The sequence below is a fragment of the Nannospalax galili genome, unplaced genomic scaffold, assembly GCF_000622305.1.
Source record: "Nannospalax galili isolate Female #2095 unplaced genomic scaffold, S.galili_v1.0 scaffold429, whole genome shotgun sequence".
Classification (NCBI taxonomy): domain Eukaryota; kingdom Metazoa; phylum Chordata; class Mammalia; order Rodentia; family Spalacidae; genus Nannospalax; species Nannospalax galili.
The window spans coordinates 1,182,361-1,197,933 of NW_008360330.1; the positions used below are offsets into that span (position 1 = coordinate 1,182,361).

At 36.9% G+C, this 15,573-nt stretch overlaps 1 protein-coding gene across 7 annotated transcripts in view; it reads left to right on the forward strand.

Moving 5' to 3' along the window:
* Rabgap1l (RAB GTPase activating protein 1 like) overlaps positions 1–15,573 on the forward strand; it is an 848,174-nt gene that overhangs the window by 715,819 nt on the left and 116,782 nt on the right. The window contains exon 1 of one of the 7 annotated variants that reach the window (XM_017796363.2): positions 14,703–14,888. The exons of the other annotated variants lie outside the window; for them this stretch is intronic. The gene's annotated coding sequence lies outside the window, so the exon portion shown is untranslated. Of the gene's footprint in view, positions 1–14,702; positions 14,889–15,573 lie in introns of those variants that run through there. 7 annotated transcript variants of the gene reach the window in all.

A 15,573-nucleotide genomic window follows, 5' to 3' on the forward strand; every position in this document is an offset into this window, starting at 1 on the left:
CTGTATATTTTGGAAAATATCTCCATTCCCACATCCTTTTAACATCTTTTACATTCTCATTTTCTTTTTTAATAATTATGAGACATAATATTAGCAAATAAAATTTCCATCTGTTGTGAGATTTCTTTTCCTGGGGATACTAAGCAATGTTTATCCCCTTCTAAGGTTCTAGTGTCAAACCAATGTTTGATTAAAGTTTTCCTGGGGAACCAATGAATTTTCTGAGCTTACAGAAATGTCTGAGGGGTTGCTGAGGTATATGAATGACCTGAGGGTATGCATACTGGAAAGCCTTTACCCAGCATGGATCAAGCCTTCTCTTCCTAGCCTTCCCAGATTATACACTTTAGTCCTCCTCAAATCCAGGAGAACATGTGTGATTTGCATACAGTTAGCTCGGAAGAGTGGCTGGATAGTCCAGTGAGGGTCCAATGACTCTACTTGCCCCTCCTTTAATGAAGAAGCACAACCATCAACAAGCCCAGTTGTGATGATGTTTAGCAAGCAGGCACAGCTGAAGTCATGACAATGGCAGTTATTTCACACAGAAGTGACTGCTGTACAGCATCATCTTATTAAAAGAACACTGAATTTAAAAGGATTTGGTGCTAGGATCCACAAATGAGGGAGAACATATGTCTTTTGTTTTTCTGAGTCTGTGTTACTTCACTTAGGATTTTTTTCCAATTCTGTTAAGAATGTCATGGGGATTTTGATTGGGATTGCATTGAATATATATATTGCTTTTGGTAGGATTATCATTTTCACAATATTAATTCTTCCAATCCATGAACATGGGAGATCCTTCTATCTCCTAGTGTCTTCTTTGATCTCTTTCTAACAATTTAAAATTTTCATTGTAGAGATATTTGGTGTCTTTGGTCGGGATTATTCCATGATATTTTATTTTATTTTATATTTTATTATTTTTTATTTTATTTTATTTTTTATTTTTTTGTTTTATATTTAAGTGCACCCATGTTGTACAATGCCTGGGGAGGTCAGAAGAGGCTGTCAGATTCCCTGGAACTGAATTTACAGATGGTTGTTAGCCACCAGGTAGGTGCTAGAAACTGAACCTTGGTCCTCTGCAGGAGCAACCAGAGAAGAATTGGTGGAAGTTTTGGCATCTCTTATGTGTAGTATCACATCGTCTGCAAAAAGAGATAGTTTGAATGCCTCTTTTCCAATTAGTACTCCTTTAATTTCCTTCTCTCATCTTATTGCTCTAGCAAGAGTTTCAAGCACTATGTTGAAAAGAGTGGAGATAGTGGACATCCTTGCCTGGTTCCTGATTTTAATGGGAATGCTTCCAGTTTTTCTCCATTTAGAACGATTTTGGCTATGGGTTTGTTGTATATGGCTTTAATTGTGTTGAGGTATATTCCCTTCATTCTAGAACTTTGAACATAAATGCATGTTGAATTTTCAAAGGCCTTCTCTGCATCTATTGAGATGACCATGTGGTTCTTGTCTTTGAGTTCATTTATATGATTGATGATGTTTATTGACTTACACATATTGAACCATCCCTGCATCTCAGGAATAAAGCCTACTTGATCATGGTGAATGATCTTTTTGATATACATCTGTATGTGGTTTGCAAATATTTTGTTGAGAATTTTTGCATCTATATTAATTAAGGATATGGGTCTATAGTTTTCTTTCTTGGTTGTGTCTTTACCTGGTTTGGGTTTTAGAATGATGCTGGCTTCATAGAAGGAATTTGGGACTTTTCCTATCGTTTTGAATAATTTAAGAAGCATTGGTTGGAGATCTTCTTTAAATGTCTGGTAGAATTCTGCTGTCAGTCCTTTTGGGCCTGGGCTTTTTTCAGTCGGGAGGCTTTGTATTACTGTTTCAATTTCCTATATACATTATGGGTCTGTTTAAACTGTTGATCTCTGCTTGGTTTAACTTTGGTGGGTCCCATGGTTTTAGATATCTATCCATTTCTTTTAGATTTTCAAATTTAGTAGCATATAGGTTTTAAAAATATTCACTTCTAATGTTCTGGATCTTTTGCGTGTCTGTTGTGATGTTTCCCCTTTCATCTCTGATTTTGTTGATTTGGATTTGCTCTTTCTTTCTTTTGGTTAACTGAGCTAAGGGTCTATCTTGTTTAGCTTTTCAAAGAACCAGCTCTTATATTCAGTGATTCTTTGTATTGTTTTCTTTGTTTCTATTTCATTACTTTCTGCTCTGATTTTTGTTACTTCTTCTCTTCTGCTGGGTTTGGGTTTCATTTGTTCTTGTCTTTCTAGTGTCTTGAGTTGTAGTGTTAGGTCATTTGGGCTCTTTCTAATTTTTTAATGTAGGTACTTAGAGCTATAAACTTCCCTTGTAGGACTGCTTTTAAAGTGTCTCAGAGGTTTTTTTTTGTGTGTGTTGTATTGTCCTTTTCGTTGAATTCCAGAAATTCTTTTATTTCTTTCTTAATTTCTCCTTTGACCCACTCATTGTTTGGACTGTGTTCTTTAATCATCCTGAGTTTGTGTAGTGACTAGGGCTTCATCTGGTGTTGGTTTTGAGCTTTATTGCATTGTGGTCCAATAGAATGCATGGAATCATTTCAGCTTTTTTTGTATTTGTTGAGGTTTGTTCTGTGCCCCCATATGTGGTCAGTTTTTGAAAAAGTTCCATGGGGTGCTGAGTAGAAAGTGTATTCTTTGTTGCTTGCTTGGAATATTTGGAAGATGTCTGTTAGGGCCATTTGATGTATGGTATCATTTAATTCAGACATCTCTCTTTATTTTTTGTCCAGTTGACCTGTCTAAATAATACAGTGGGGTATTGAAGTCCCCTACTATTACTGAGTTGGGGTTAATCTGTGTCTTAAAGTCCTACGGTGTTGTTTTTATGAATTTGGGTGCACCAGAGTTTGATGCATATATGTTCAGGATTGCAATATCTTCTTGGTTAATTGTTCCTTTGATCAGAATGAAGTGACCCTCATCTCTTCTGATTAGTTTTACTTTGAAGTCTTTGTCAAATATTAGAATTGCAACCCCTGAGGTTTCTTAGTGCCTTTTGCTGGAAATACTCTTTTCCGTCCTTTCACCTTAAGGTAGTGCCTGTCCTTGAAGGTGAGATGGGTTTCTTTCAGACAGCAAAAACATGGATTTTGTTTCTTAATCCATTCACTTAGCCTGTGTCTTTTGACTGGGGAGTTCAGTCCATTGATATTTAAAGTTATTCTTGAAAGATGTGTATTGGTTGCCGTTGTTTTGTGTTTCCTCAATTACAGTTTTATTTATTTTCTTTTGTTGCCTCTGGGGTATAGTTGTTTCTCTCTCTGCTCTTTGTATTACTTCAAGTATTTTTTGAAGGGCTGGTTTCGTGGACATGTATTCTTTCAGGCTATTTGTATCATGGAGGATTTTTCTTTCCCCCTCAACTATAATAGACATTTTTGCTGGGTAAAGTATTTGGGAAATTCTCTTCAATAATCCTGTGCAAGATCTGGTCAATACCATTATCCTGAAATTCTTCTCCTTCCTGTATGCCTATGATACATAGATTTGATCTTTTCATGGTGTCCCACATCTCTTGCATATTCCATTGGTGTATTTTTTAAAATTTTCCATAATCTTTGCTTGAGTGGTCCAATTCTTCAACTTTGTCCTCCAGTGTTGATATTCTGTTTTCCATTTCATTCATTCCAGCAGTGAGGCATCCCCTGTTGTTTCAAGTTGGCTTATTGAGTTTTTCACTTCCTTCTTCATTTCTGCCTGAGTTTTCTCTTTCTCTTTTGTGAATTCATTTAGAAGTTTATCCACATCTTCTTTTAGTTCTTTGATTTGTTTGTTTATGTGTTCTTTAAATTCATTGACTTCTTTGATCATGTTTATGATTGTTCTTTTAAATTCTGTGTCCTGGGTTATCTCTAGGGGGTTCTCCTTGTAGAACTCTTCTACAGGACTGGTGGAGCTTGGTGGGGACATAGACTGTTTTGGCTTTCTCTTTTATTATCCTTTCATTGTGATTTTTGGAATGTGAATTTCTTTTGTTGTTTGTGATTTTGGTATGAAAATTAAGTTGAAGTTTCCTTCTGTTTTGTGTTATTGGTGTGCCTCATTTTTTTCTTATTGGTTATGTAAATCTGTAGTCAGGTTTCATGTTCTCTCTGGTTTTATTTTGGAGGGAACTGATGGCTTCAGATCAGCTACTCAGGTGCCCCCAAAGAAGCCCAAGTTAGGTTCTAGTCAGGCTTCTTTCTAAAGTTTGGACCCCTACTAGTGAGAACTCAGAGCAAAATTTGGGAAGTTCCATAAGTGGGGCCGGGTGGGGGTGGTTAGGACTCTCTTCTGAGTTCTCAGCCCCTATGCCAGAGGGAGGCTAGAACAGGCACTCTCTGGAGGTCTGCTGAGATCTCCACCCCTAAGATGGAGGTCAGAGCAGGCACTCTCGGGCTGTCTGCTAAGGTCTCAGCCTTATCCTACCAATCTCACAATATTTTAAAATACAACCCAATACTGTAAAATACTATGACACAGGTAGTTTGAAGAAAATACTATTAGAACAAAGCATCTGTGGTGGTCACAGTCATAGTAATTGGAGTGTCTTGATCTCATTTAGTTTGAGGTATTCTGCATAATTAGGCTTTTAAGTATAGGCTTTTGAGGTGTTATGATTACCATTTCAATAAAATTTCATTCTTGAGAGCTGGGCATGGTGGCGCAAGCCTTTAATCCCAGCACTCGGGAGGCAGAGGCAGATGGATCTCTGTGAGTTCCAGGACAGCTGCGGCTACAGGGAGACCCTGTCTCAAAAAGACAAAAAAAAAAAAATTCATTCTTGATATGCCTGAAGTACCATCTGATTTCGAACCAGCAGAAAACCTAATGCTTAGTCACTCTAGCTAAAGCCATTGAACTTCTTACAGTCTAATTAGCAGGTTAGTGCTTTCTCCTCTCTGCTATTCCCTGAGTTTTCATTCAGCTTATCTTTTTCAGGAGGGCTGTTAATTCCATACACTTTAGCCCTACAGAGGAGAATGTTGCTTAGCAACCACCTAAATAACCAGTAGGTTTGTACCAATAGTATAGTCTTGGAAGACTTGGTTATTTGAAATTTATATATTTGTGTATTGACCATCAAAACAAAGAAGAAATTTTTTTTACTTTGAATTTCTTCTGATTTCTTCTTTTTTAAAAATATATTATTTTTTTATTTTATGTGTATTAATGTATTGCCTGCATGTAGGTAAGTGCACCTGTGTTATGCAATGCCCTCGAAGGACAGAAGAGGCCATCAGACAGAAGTGGCCATCGGATCCCCTGGAACTGCAGTTATAGACAGTAGTTAGCTGCCATGTGGGTGCTGGGATTCGAACCTGGGTCTTCTGCAAGAGCAACCAGTGTTCTTAACCGCTGAGCTGTCTCTCTAGCCCCTGATTTTTGCTTTTTATTGGTAGTTAGTTTACATGTGCATTACTTGTAGCAAAAACCAAAAAAATGCAGTGTATAAAATGTGAACATTTCAGCCATGCATGGTAATGTGCACCTTTAATTCCAGTACTCAGGAGGCAGAGGCAGACATATCTCTGTGAGTCAGAGGCCAGCCTGGGCTACATAGCAAGTTGCAGTCCAGCCAGTGCTACATAGTGAGAAAAAAAAAAGTGAACATCTGTTTTTTCCCTTCACCTTGCTTTAGTTCTTTCCTAACAGTGTACCCTGTCAATGATAATATGTCAAATAAAGAAACACTAATTCATTACAAAGAGAATTCTGCGATATTGCTTTGAGCTAATTTGTTTTCAGAGGACATATGTTAAGGTATTAGGCTAGGGAATTAGAGATTTAGTTGAAGTAATGGATACTACTTAAAATGGTCATGCTTTGGCTGTTTGGTCCAGAAGTACCTTAGTATTTAGAGTTTAGGTGGGGATGCTACTGTCATTGCAGTACTCTTTCAAGTCTTCTGTCCCATATAGCATAATTGTTAGCTAAGTCTCAAACCTATTTTCCTCACCCTGCTTCTGTTCAACTGCTCTGGAGTAAAAACAAAGTCCCTTCGAGTTTGGTCACTACTTCCTTTGTATTCAGTGATTTTGTAAAGCTAAAGATGACTTGTATAGAAATATTAGTACTAAAATGATGAGAAGCAATTTGCATTCATTGTACTAATGAAATTTCCACAAAAAGAAACTTGTGCATATGTGTGTTATACAAAGAAGACTTTTGATTTAGAATGAAGCTCCTTTATGACCACTTTATAGTTGTATCTTACAGTGATGGTTCAGGTATGTTTATAGCTTATTTTCTTTAATAGGAAAAACTCCTGGGATATTATTTTGCATAATAGTTAATTCTTCTCAATGCATATCAGAGGTAGAGTTTTTTTAATGGAATATCTTCTGTAACACATTATCCTAACACCAAATGAAGTGTGTGCTTTTTAAAGTAATATTAAATTACTAGTAGCTACTGTAACTATAAATAATAGAACAATTCATCTACAATTAACTAATATAGGATTAATTTTTAAACTGCAATCTGTAAGACTTTTATACTGTGCCCACATCTCATTTACACTGGCAACTCTTGTGGAAGAGAACAGTGTAGGACAACTGGAGTTAAGAGGTTGTAGATCGTGCTAGAATGCTTGCATCGTATAGTGGAGATCTTGGGATTGATCCCAGCCCTGAAAAAAAATTAAAAAGAAATACAATATTTGCCTAACAATTGAGGATTAAAAATAATCTTTTGAGGAATATGTATGCTTGAGATTGGCAGAGATTGATTGATTAAAAGATAAATAGGAGGGGTGGAGAGATAGCTCAGAGGCTAAGAGCACTGACTGCTCTTGCAAAGGACCCAGGTTTGATTCTCAGCACCCACATCGTGGCTAACAACTATCTGTAACTCCAGTTCCAGGGGATCTGACACCATCTTCCCACCTCCGCAGGCATTGCACAACACAGGTGCACTTACCTACATGCATACTTTTTACTCATACACATAAAATAAAATATTTAAAAAAAAATAAATAGATGTGTAATATGCTAGTGTTCAATCATTTAAATTTTTATATCTTTTTTCTGTATGTCACCCCCGCATATCTATCTGTCTGATTGTCATTTTATAGAAAGTGTTTTAGTGTTGGCATCATGGTGCATTCCTGTAATACTAGTACTTGCAAGATAGACAAGAGGATCAGGATACATATTGAAGTAAATTCAAGGCTAGTCTGGGTTACATGAGACCCTTTCTCTAAAACCAAAAAGTACAAAAAACAGATGAAATGTCTTAGCTTTAACGTAAAAGTAAGCTGTCATTTGAACAAGTGGTGGTAGAATACTCTTAGTCACTACTGCTGTTTATTGTTTAAAAATTAAATATTCAGGACTGGAGAGATGGCCCAGCCAGAGTAAAAGTAAGTGCTACTCTTGCAAAGGATCCAGGTTTGGTTTCCAGCACCCACATGGTGGCTCACAACCCCCTGTAACTCAGTTCCTGGGGCTCTGATGCCCTCTTCTGACCTTCACAGGCACCAGGTATACATGTGGTAGATATGAACTCACCCAGGCATATACATATACACATAAATAATAAATAAATATTTTTAAAATTATATATTCTCAAAGAATGCCACCTCAGTCAAAATATTTCTGTTGTAACAAAGACTGTCAGAATGTGTATTGTACTCATAAGTAACTTGCAGGAAGATAGATAGCCTGCCTTTAATCTTTTTGCTTTGTTTGGCAATGCCAAATAAATAATACTATTGGGTACAATATAGGTTTTTTTGGTTCATATTTTAAGTATATAATGATATATTAAGAGCAAAATACTAAGGGAAGAGAAATAAAGAACCCATTTTTGGAAATTCACAAACTTGTTTCAGGAAGTAGGCTATTGAAAACTGAGTTGAAAAGAGCAACAGTATGGTAGTGCATGGTTGTAATCCCAGCACTCAGGGTACAGAGCAGGAAGACTACCAGTGTGGTCAGCATACCGAGTTCCAGGTCAACCAGGGCTCTGTAGTTAGATCCCGTCTCAAAATAAAAAACAGTGAACATGGGAATATGGAGTGGAGAGATGGATGGCTCAGTAGTTAAGAGTGCATACTGCTCTTGCAGAGGACCTGAGTTCAGTTGACATCAGGTGGCTCACAACTGCCCATAACTCCAGCTCTAGGAGAGCCAACACTTTTGGCCTCTCCAGACAACCTGTACTCTCATGCACATACATACAACACACACACAAACATATGATTTAAAAAATATTAAAAAAAATAAATCATAAAAACAATGAACAAACAACAAAATAAATTGAATTACTACCTTCTATCTTGCAATCATAATGAACATGATACAGGCAAGAAAAATTCTAAGCTTTTGTAATCACATCTTTCAGTTGTAGTCATGACTCTGATTTACTAATGATATGGCCAGAAATTACTTGAACTCTTGAGGCAGGTTGCCTCTTTAAAGTGGAGATAATAAAACCAGTCCCGTGTATTGTGTAACAGTGAGTGGAGATCATGTCATTGAAGTTCCCCAGGCTCAGGGTTAAATATATTTTGCTTCTCTCCTCCTTCCAGGCACCCCTTAATCCAAATCCTTCATTGTCTTTGAAATGAAAAGTGAACTATAGTTTTGTTGGTCAGTTCCAAGCTTCAGGATAAGCTGTGACTCTAAAGTATCTCAGAGGATATTTCTTCTGACTCTAAGATACAATTGAACAGTGGAAAGCCTTATTATAATACAATTAGAAAGAAAGATTTTTTATTTCCACATGATAGCTCATAGTAATGGTGTTTTGTTGATCAGGTTACAACAGATGAATATCATTATACAGCAAATGTTCTCTTTGTTCCCTGTTCTTGTCGAAATTGTTCAATTTAATAAGAGGTAATTGATTAAATTGTTAGCTCAGTAGTCAGGAAGCTAGAAGGAACAGTGAATTTTAGGAGATCACTCCCCACCTCACTGTCACCTTTCACCACCTCTAACCTGCCTTAGTCATGCTAACAGGGCATGTTCTCAAATATAGCAATGACTAGAAAGATTTAGTTGCTTGGGGAAAACTAATAGAGGATTGGTACTCAACACATGTTTATTGGTCTTCCTAGGTTTTTTTCCTTTGCTTAATTTTAAAAATAACTAATAACATAAAATAATGCTAATTTTATTAATGGGTACCACGTGATGTACCTATTATACATGTACATGTATACATAGTATTATGCTTAAATCAGGTTAAATATATCATCCCCTGAAACACTGATCATTTCTTTCTTGTGATAGTATTTTAAATCTTTTATTCTACCTTTCAGAAATACAGTACAGAATTATCTTATAGTCACCCTACTGTATAATAACACCCCAGTACTTTTTACTCTTATCTGACATAACTTAGTGCCCATTGATCAACCTTTCTTGGTCCCTTCTTGCTCATCGTCTCCAGGCTCTTGTAACCACCAGTCTACTCTTAACTTTGAGATCAGTTTTTATAGATTCTACATAGGAATAAGATTACATAGTACTTCTGTTTCTGTGCCTGACTAATTTAGCATCATGATCTCCAATTCCATCTTTGTGACCATAAACAGCAGATTTCTTTCTCTTTATGGCTGAATAGTATTTCATTGTTCACATTTTCTTTATCTGTTCATAAGTTTATGGATGCTTAGGTTGATTCCATTTCATAACTATTGTGAATAGTGCTATGCTGCAGTAAGCATCCTAGTTTGCTTTTTTTGCTCTGGATTGCTTTAGTTATTCAGGATTTTTTTTGTTTTTCCATAGTAATTTAGAATTATTTTTTCTAGTTCTGTGAAGAATATCATTGGTATTTTGATAGGATTACATTGAATCTGAAGATCTCTTTGAGTAGTATAAATATTCTAACAATATTGATTTCTTCTAATCCAAGAAAACTGGATATCTTCAATTTTTTTCATCAATGTTTTTTATAGTTTTCACTATAGAGATCTTGCACTTCTTTGGTTAACTTTATTCACAGGTATTTTATTGTATATTATTGTAGTTACCAGAAATGGAATTTCTTTCTTAACTTCTATTTCAGATAACTCACTGTTGGTATTTATAGCAATATGACTAATTTTTAATGTTTATTTCTTTTTAAATTTATTATTTTATCTATATGAGTGTTTTGCCTCCATGTATGTAAGCATGTCACAAGTGTGTGAAATGCCCACAGAAGCCAGAAGAGATTGGTGGAGCCCCTGGATCTGGAGTTAAAAATGTTACTAAATATTGTTAGCTTCCATGTGGGTGCTCAGAATCGAACCTGGTTCTTTGGAAGAACTGCAAGTGTGCTTAACTACTAAGCCATCTCTCCAGGCCCTCCCTCGCTTTTCAAGGTCGGGTCTCACACTGTAGCCTAGGCTGACCTGAAACAATAGACTGTCATTCTAAATCTAGAACCCATATATTAACCATTATACTTTACATTCCTTTTCCGATGGCAAAAATGGAGACTAGAAAGGCAGAAACCTTGCACAATTGCTTTTGACCTACTGTCATATGTGAAACCTATAGATCTGCCTTTGAAACTTTTGAAAACTCCTTTTGTTCCAATATCAATTTACCACTTTGGCCAGGCTAGTTTCGTTTGCCCTGTAAGTAAAAAGTTATTTCATTCTCTCCATCCAAATTCACTCCTTCCCTCCCTCTCTCCCTCTCCCCGTCCCTCTCTCCCACTTTCTCTCCCTCCCTCCCATCTGTCTTTGTGTGTGTGTGTGTGTGTGTGTATTTGTGTGTGTGTCTGTGTGTGTATGTGTGTGTGTGTGTGTGTGTGTGTGTGTGTGTGACATGTGTGATGGAGTTCTAATCTTGGGTCTTGGTCATGCTAGATAAAGTCTCTACCACTGAGCTACATACCTAGCTCTTGGCTTTTTGAGACAGGGTCTTTCTAAGCTCAGGCTGGCCTCACATTCGTGATTCTCCTGCCTCTGCCTCCCAAGTGCCGTGACTACAGGCATGTGTTATCATGATGGGATTTTAAGGTAACCTTCATTTTTCATCACCCTTTAGTGGTGAAAGACATATACCTTAGTACTAGATACACTTTTTAAAAAATCATATCAGCCCTATTTCCAGATATAAAAATTGAGTCAAATCAATAAACTTTTCCATCATTAGCTATCTCATCTATAAAATAAGAATAGTTACAATGCATGTGAAAATTAAATGAAATTCTGTATCTAGTACATAGTATGTACTAAATATTAACCTGGGGGTTTTCTGTTTGTTTTGGTTGTGATTTTTTCTTTTAAACACATTTTCACTGTATAGTTCAGTCTAGTCTCAAAATCTGTATTCTCCTAGTTTTTGTTTGTTTGTTTGTTTTGAGACAGGGTCTCCCTGTACCCCCAACTGGCCAGGAACTCACAATGTAGCCCAGGTTGGCCTCCATCTCATAAAAGTCCACTTGCCTCTGCCTCCTGAGTGCTGGGATTAAAGGCATTGTAGTCCCCGCTGACCTGGAACTCAATGTATAGACCAGGCTTGCCTCAATCTCACAGAAATCTACCTGCTTCTGCCTCCCAAACACTGGAATTAAAGATGTGTGCTGCTACGCCCAGCTTGGCTACTACTTTAAAAAAATATATTTTTATTAATTTACTTTATGTGTGTTTTGCTTGCACATTTGTAAGTACACATTTGTAATGTGCATGCAATGCCTGAGGAGGCCAGAAGATGGTGTTGGATGCCCTGGAATCGGAGTTGATTGTTAGCTACTAGGTGGATGCTGAGAACACAACCTAGGTACTCTGCAAGAGTAGCCAGTGCTTTTAACTGCTGAGTCATCTCTCCATCCCCCATCCCCTAACTCCTATTTTTTTAAACAGGAAAACGAACACACAAAAATTATGACAAGCCTAAAGCTTGGGAATATTAGTCCCTTAGCTGATATTGTTATAATTATAAAATTTAGTAAATATTCAGTGTCATTAGATTTTATGTAATAATATATTACATGTCCTGTAATCCCCTCTCATGCACATTGAAAGCATTTAGTAAAATTCATCAAACATTAACTGTGAAGTTTTAGGCAAGTGCACTGCTGTAAGCTGCCTGTATATAACTTAGTACTGAGACCTGAGGGCCCACTGGGACAGGAGGCATCCAGGCTGGGAGAACCTGAGACTAGTGAGTACCAAAATGAACCCTACTGCTATTCCCTAGCCCGGTCTTCCATTCCACTTGGAGTGGTTTGTTTTGGCTATTAACAAAACTTTTTAAATCATTGAATGCTTTAGAAATTAAGGTAAAGCAATTTGTAAGTAAATGTCAGCTATGCTGCGAGAAACAGTGCTCATGGTTTTAGATGAGTCTGAAACAGTTTTCATTTAGGATGATAGCAAATATCAGTGGGTGCTTTGAGTCACTCAACACATTTGTTAATGGTTAGGTTAAGCTTAATTAAAATGTGTTTACTGTGGACTTTAGTGTTTTAATTAAGAGGAGGGAAAAGCTGAATTGCTAGTTACCAATACTCTTCCTTTGTCTGGAATCCACCTCACAATCTTCTGTGGTAAGCTGCAGATGAGGCAGTAAAATAGCCAATATGCCTGATAAGCAGGGAAAAATCCTCTGGTTTTTCTTTTTTAGTTAAATGCTACAACTGAATTTTCTTTTTTCTTTCTTTCTTTCTTTCTTTCTTTCTTTCTTTCTTTCTTTCTTTCTTTCTTTCTTTCTTTCTTTCAGAATCTGTTTGCTGAGGTTTTGAATTTGCTTAGCAGTTGTTAGCAAAGATAGGAAAGATAATGAGCTGAATGACTAGAATTCAACACAAGAATAATGGTTCTTTATTTACCTTTGCATAATTTTAAAGAGAACTAAGATTTCTCTTATCTTTGTACTTTTCCATTGTAAGAGCTCAGTGTTAGAAACTATTTCAAATCCTCAGTTATTGGTTCCTTCTAAGGTTCCTTGTTCACACTATATTTTGTTCTTCCATTTACAAGCACTTGGTCTTTGTAACTTGCACTCCTAAGTGTAGATAGAAATACTGGTTTTTCCAGGATTCATAGCATTTTGCCTTTCTTTTAATTCTTTATTTCAATGTCAGCTCTATAATATCTTGTGGTTTGCAGCTCTCTTAGCATCAAGTCCTTGAGTACTTAGTGTGTAAGAATGTTCTTGAGTGACCAGATGAGGGTCACTGGGCAGAAGGAACCTTTGGGGACTCAGACCTCTGCCCTCTAGATTGCATTTCCTCTCTGGTTGCTTTTCTTCCTTTCCATCTGACTTGATTTATGGCTGGCATGATGAGACTGTTCAACAAGCAGAACTTTAAACATGAGGAAGAGACCTTATAGCCTCTCTCATGAGGTGTCAGAAATTTTTTGAGGTGGGTTCATTTTATAATGTGCTTGCTTCTTGGGGGACAACGAAGTGCTATTTCCACAATAAAAATTCTCTTGCTGTGTTTTGAGAGAACACAGAATTGAAAAAGGTCTACATCATATTCAGACTTAATTTTCATTTTGGATATTCCTGCTTCTAAATTTGATACTTGAGAATAGATATTCTCTGAAGGACAAGAATATGTTATTTGACTCATACTTAGTAGGAATCAAGTTGTTTTTTGTTGTTTTTGTTGTTGTTGTTGTTGTTGTTTTTTAATATAGTTCTAGGGCCTGGTGGATGTCTCAGTGGTTAAGAGCAGTGGCTGCTCTTGCAGAGGACCCAAGGTTCAGTTCCCAGCACCCACATGGCAGCTAAAAACCATCCATAACTCTAGTTCCAAGAGAATCCAATGTACTCTTCTGATGTCTGCAGGCATTACGTGACATGGGAGCACTTACATACATGCAGACATAACACTCATACATATATATATGTGTGTGTATATATATATATATAATTAAAATAAGTGAGTAAAAATAGTTCTAGAAAGATTTCTGTTGGGAGAAAAATCAGACCCTAAAGTGAGCTATCTCCCCTCAGTGGAGCATCTTAAAACAGCATTTAAAAATCATTAATGAGAAACAACGCTAGATTTAAATTTATTTGTATCTGTGTGAATGTGTGTGTACACAGATATACACATATGTGTGGGGTAGGTGATCATGTAAGTAAAAGAAGGACTGTGAGAGGTAGAGATATTAAGGGAGGGGAAGGAACAAAAAAAGTGATAGAATGCATGTGGCATGAAAGCAGAAGGGAAGAGTATTTGTGGGAGGAAAGAGATGGCATAAACAGGCAGGGGTGATGGGCTTGGCGTGGGGGAAGGGGATGAGTAAAAGCAAAGTATAATAACATATGTATGAAATCCCATAATGAAAACCATTGCTTTATATATTAACTTAAAAAATGATTGATGATTACATTTTAATAATTTTATATTAAAACATCTAACAAAACTTTCAGAAATTGTTTTTTGGCTGGTTTGGCCTCCAAACAGAAAGGCTATAAACTGTAATGCGACTAAATTGCTACTTTATTGAATCCTCTTTTTTTAGGTAAAAAGATGATATTAGAAAATCTCATCTTGGCTATAAAGTACACTGCATTTGTTGAGACACATAGCAACTCTGGGGGAACTATCTTAATAACTAATCATATTATTTTTTGATTTGTATTCTGATATAGATTAAAAAGGAAATTCCACTTTAAAAAGCCTCACTTAGCTGGTTTAATAGAAGGGAAGAAGACAAAGCTTTCTGCTTTTCCTTCATATTTGTAAAACCACTGATCTAGTCTGTCCCTCTCAGTTTACATGACCATAAGGAAACTGAAACCTAGGGAAATTTAAATGACTCGCCCTAGAACAGACAGCTAGCTAGTTCCTGTTGGAACTGGGGACTTGTGTTTACCAGGAGTGTCTACTTTCTGCTGACCTGTTGATAATAACACTTGCGGCTATAGGAGTGGTGTCCTCAGCAGGTGCCTTGATCCTTGGTAACAGGTACTTCTCCACCCCCACTCCCATTCTGTGGCTTGTTGTGAGGTTTAGAACTGTGGAGACTCAGGGGCCTTAGAAACAGGAGGTCTCGATCCATTATGGGTGTATGGGTGAGCGACTAGGAAGAGTGTCTTATGAGAAGGTAGAGGGCTGGCTATAAACATGACAGTGTGCAAAAGCTGCTGCAGTTTGAGAGGGCATTAGCAGAACTCTTCTGAGACAGTAGAAAATGGCTTACAAAAAAGAGACAAAGTCAGTACAGGAACAGTTTTTTTTCTAAGATCCTTAGTTTTCTAAGAGCATGCTTTTTGTTGAAACTAGTCATGCATTTACTTATATAAGGAAAGAAAACTTGAAATTTTTCTTTCAAGACTCTGAAAGTGTATTTTAAAAAAGCATTTTACGAATAAGAGGAAAAATAAAAACCAAACAAACAAAAAAACAAAGTTATAAGTCCTTGTTAGTTCTTGCTCAAGATAATTTATGCACTATGAGATGGAGGACCTTTTGGATTTAGAAAAGAAATGCGACCAAAAAAAAGTAAAAGCCGGGTGTGGTAGCACACGCCTTTAATCCCAGCACTTGGGAGGCAGAGGCAGGCAGATCTCTGTGAGTTAGAGGCCAGCCTGGTCTCCATAGTGAATCCAGGACAGCTGGGGCTACAGGGAGATCCTGTCTCAAAAAGACC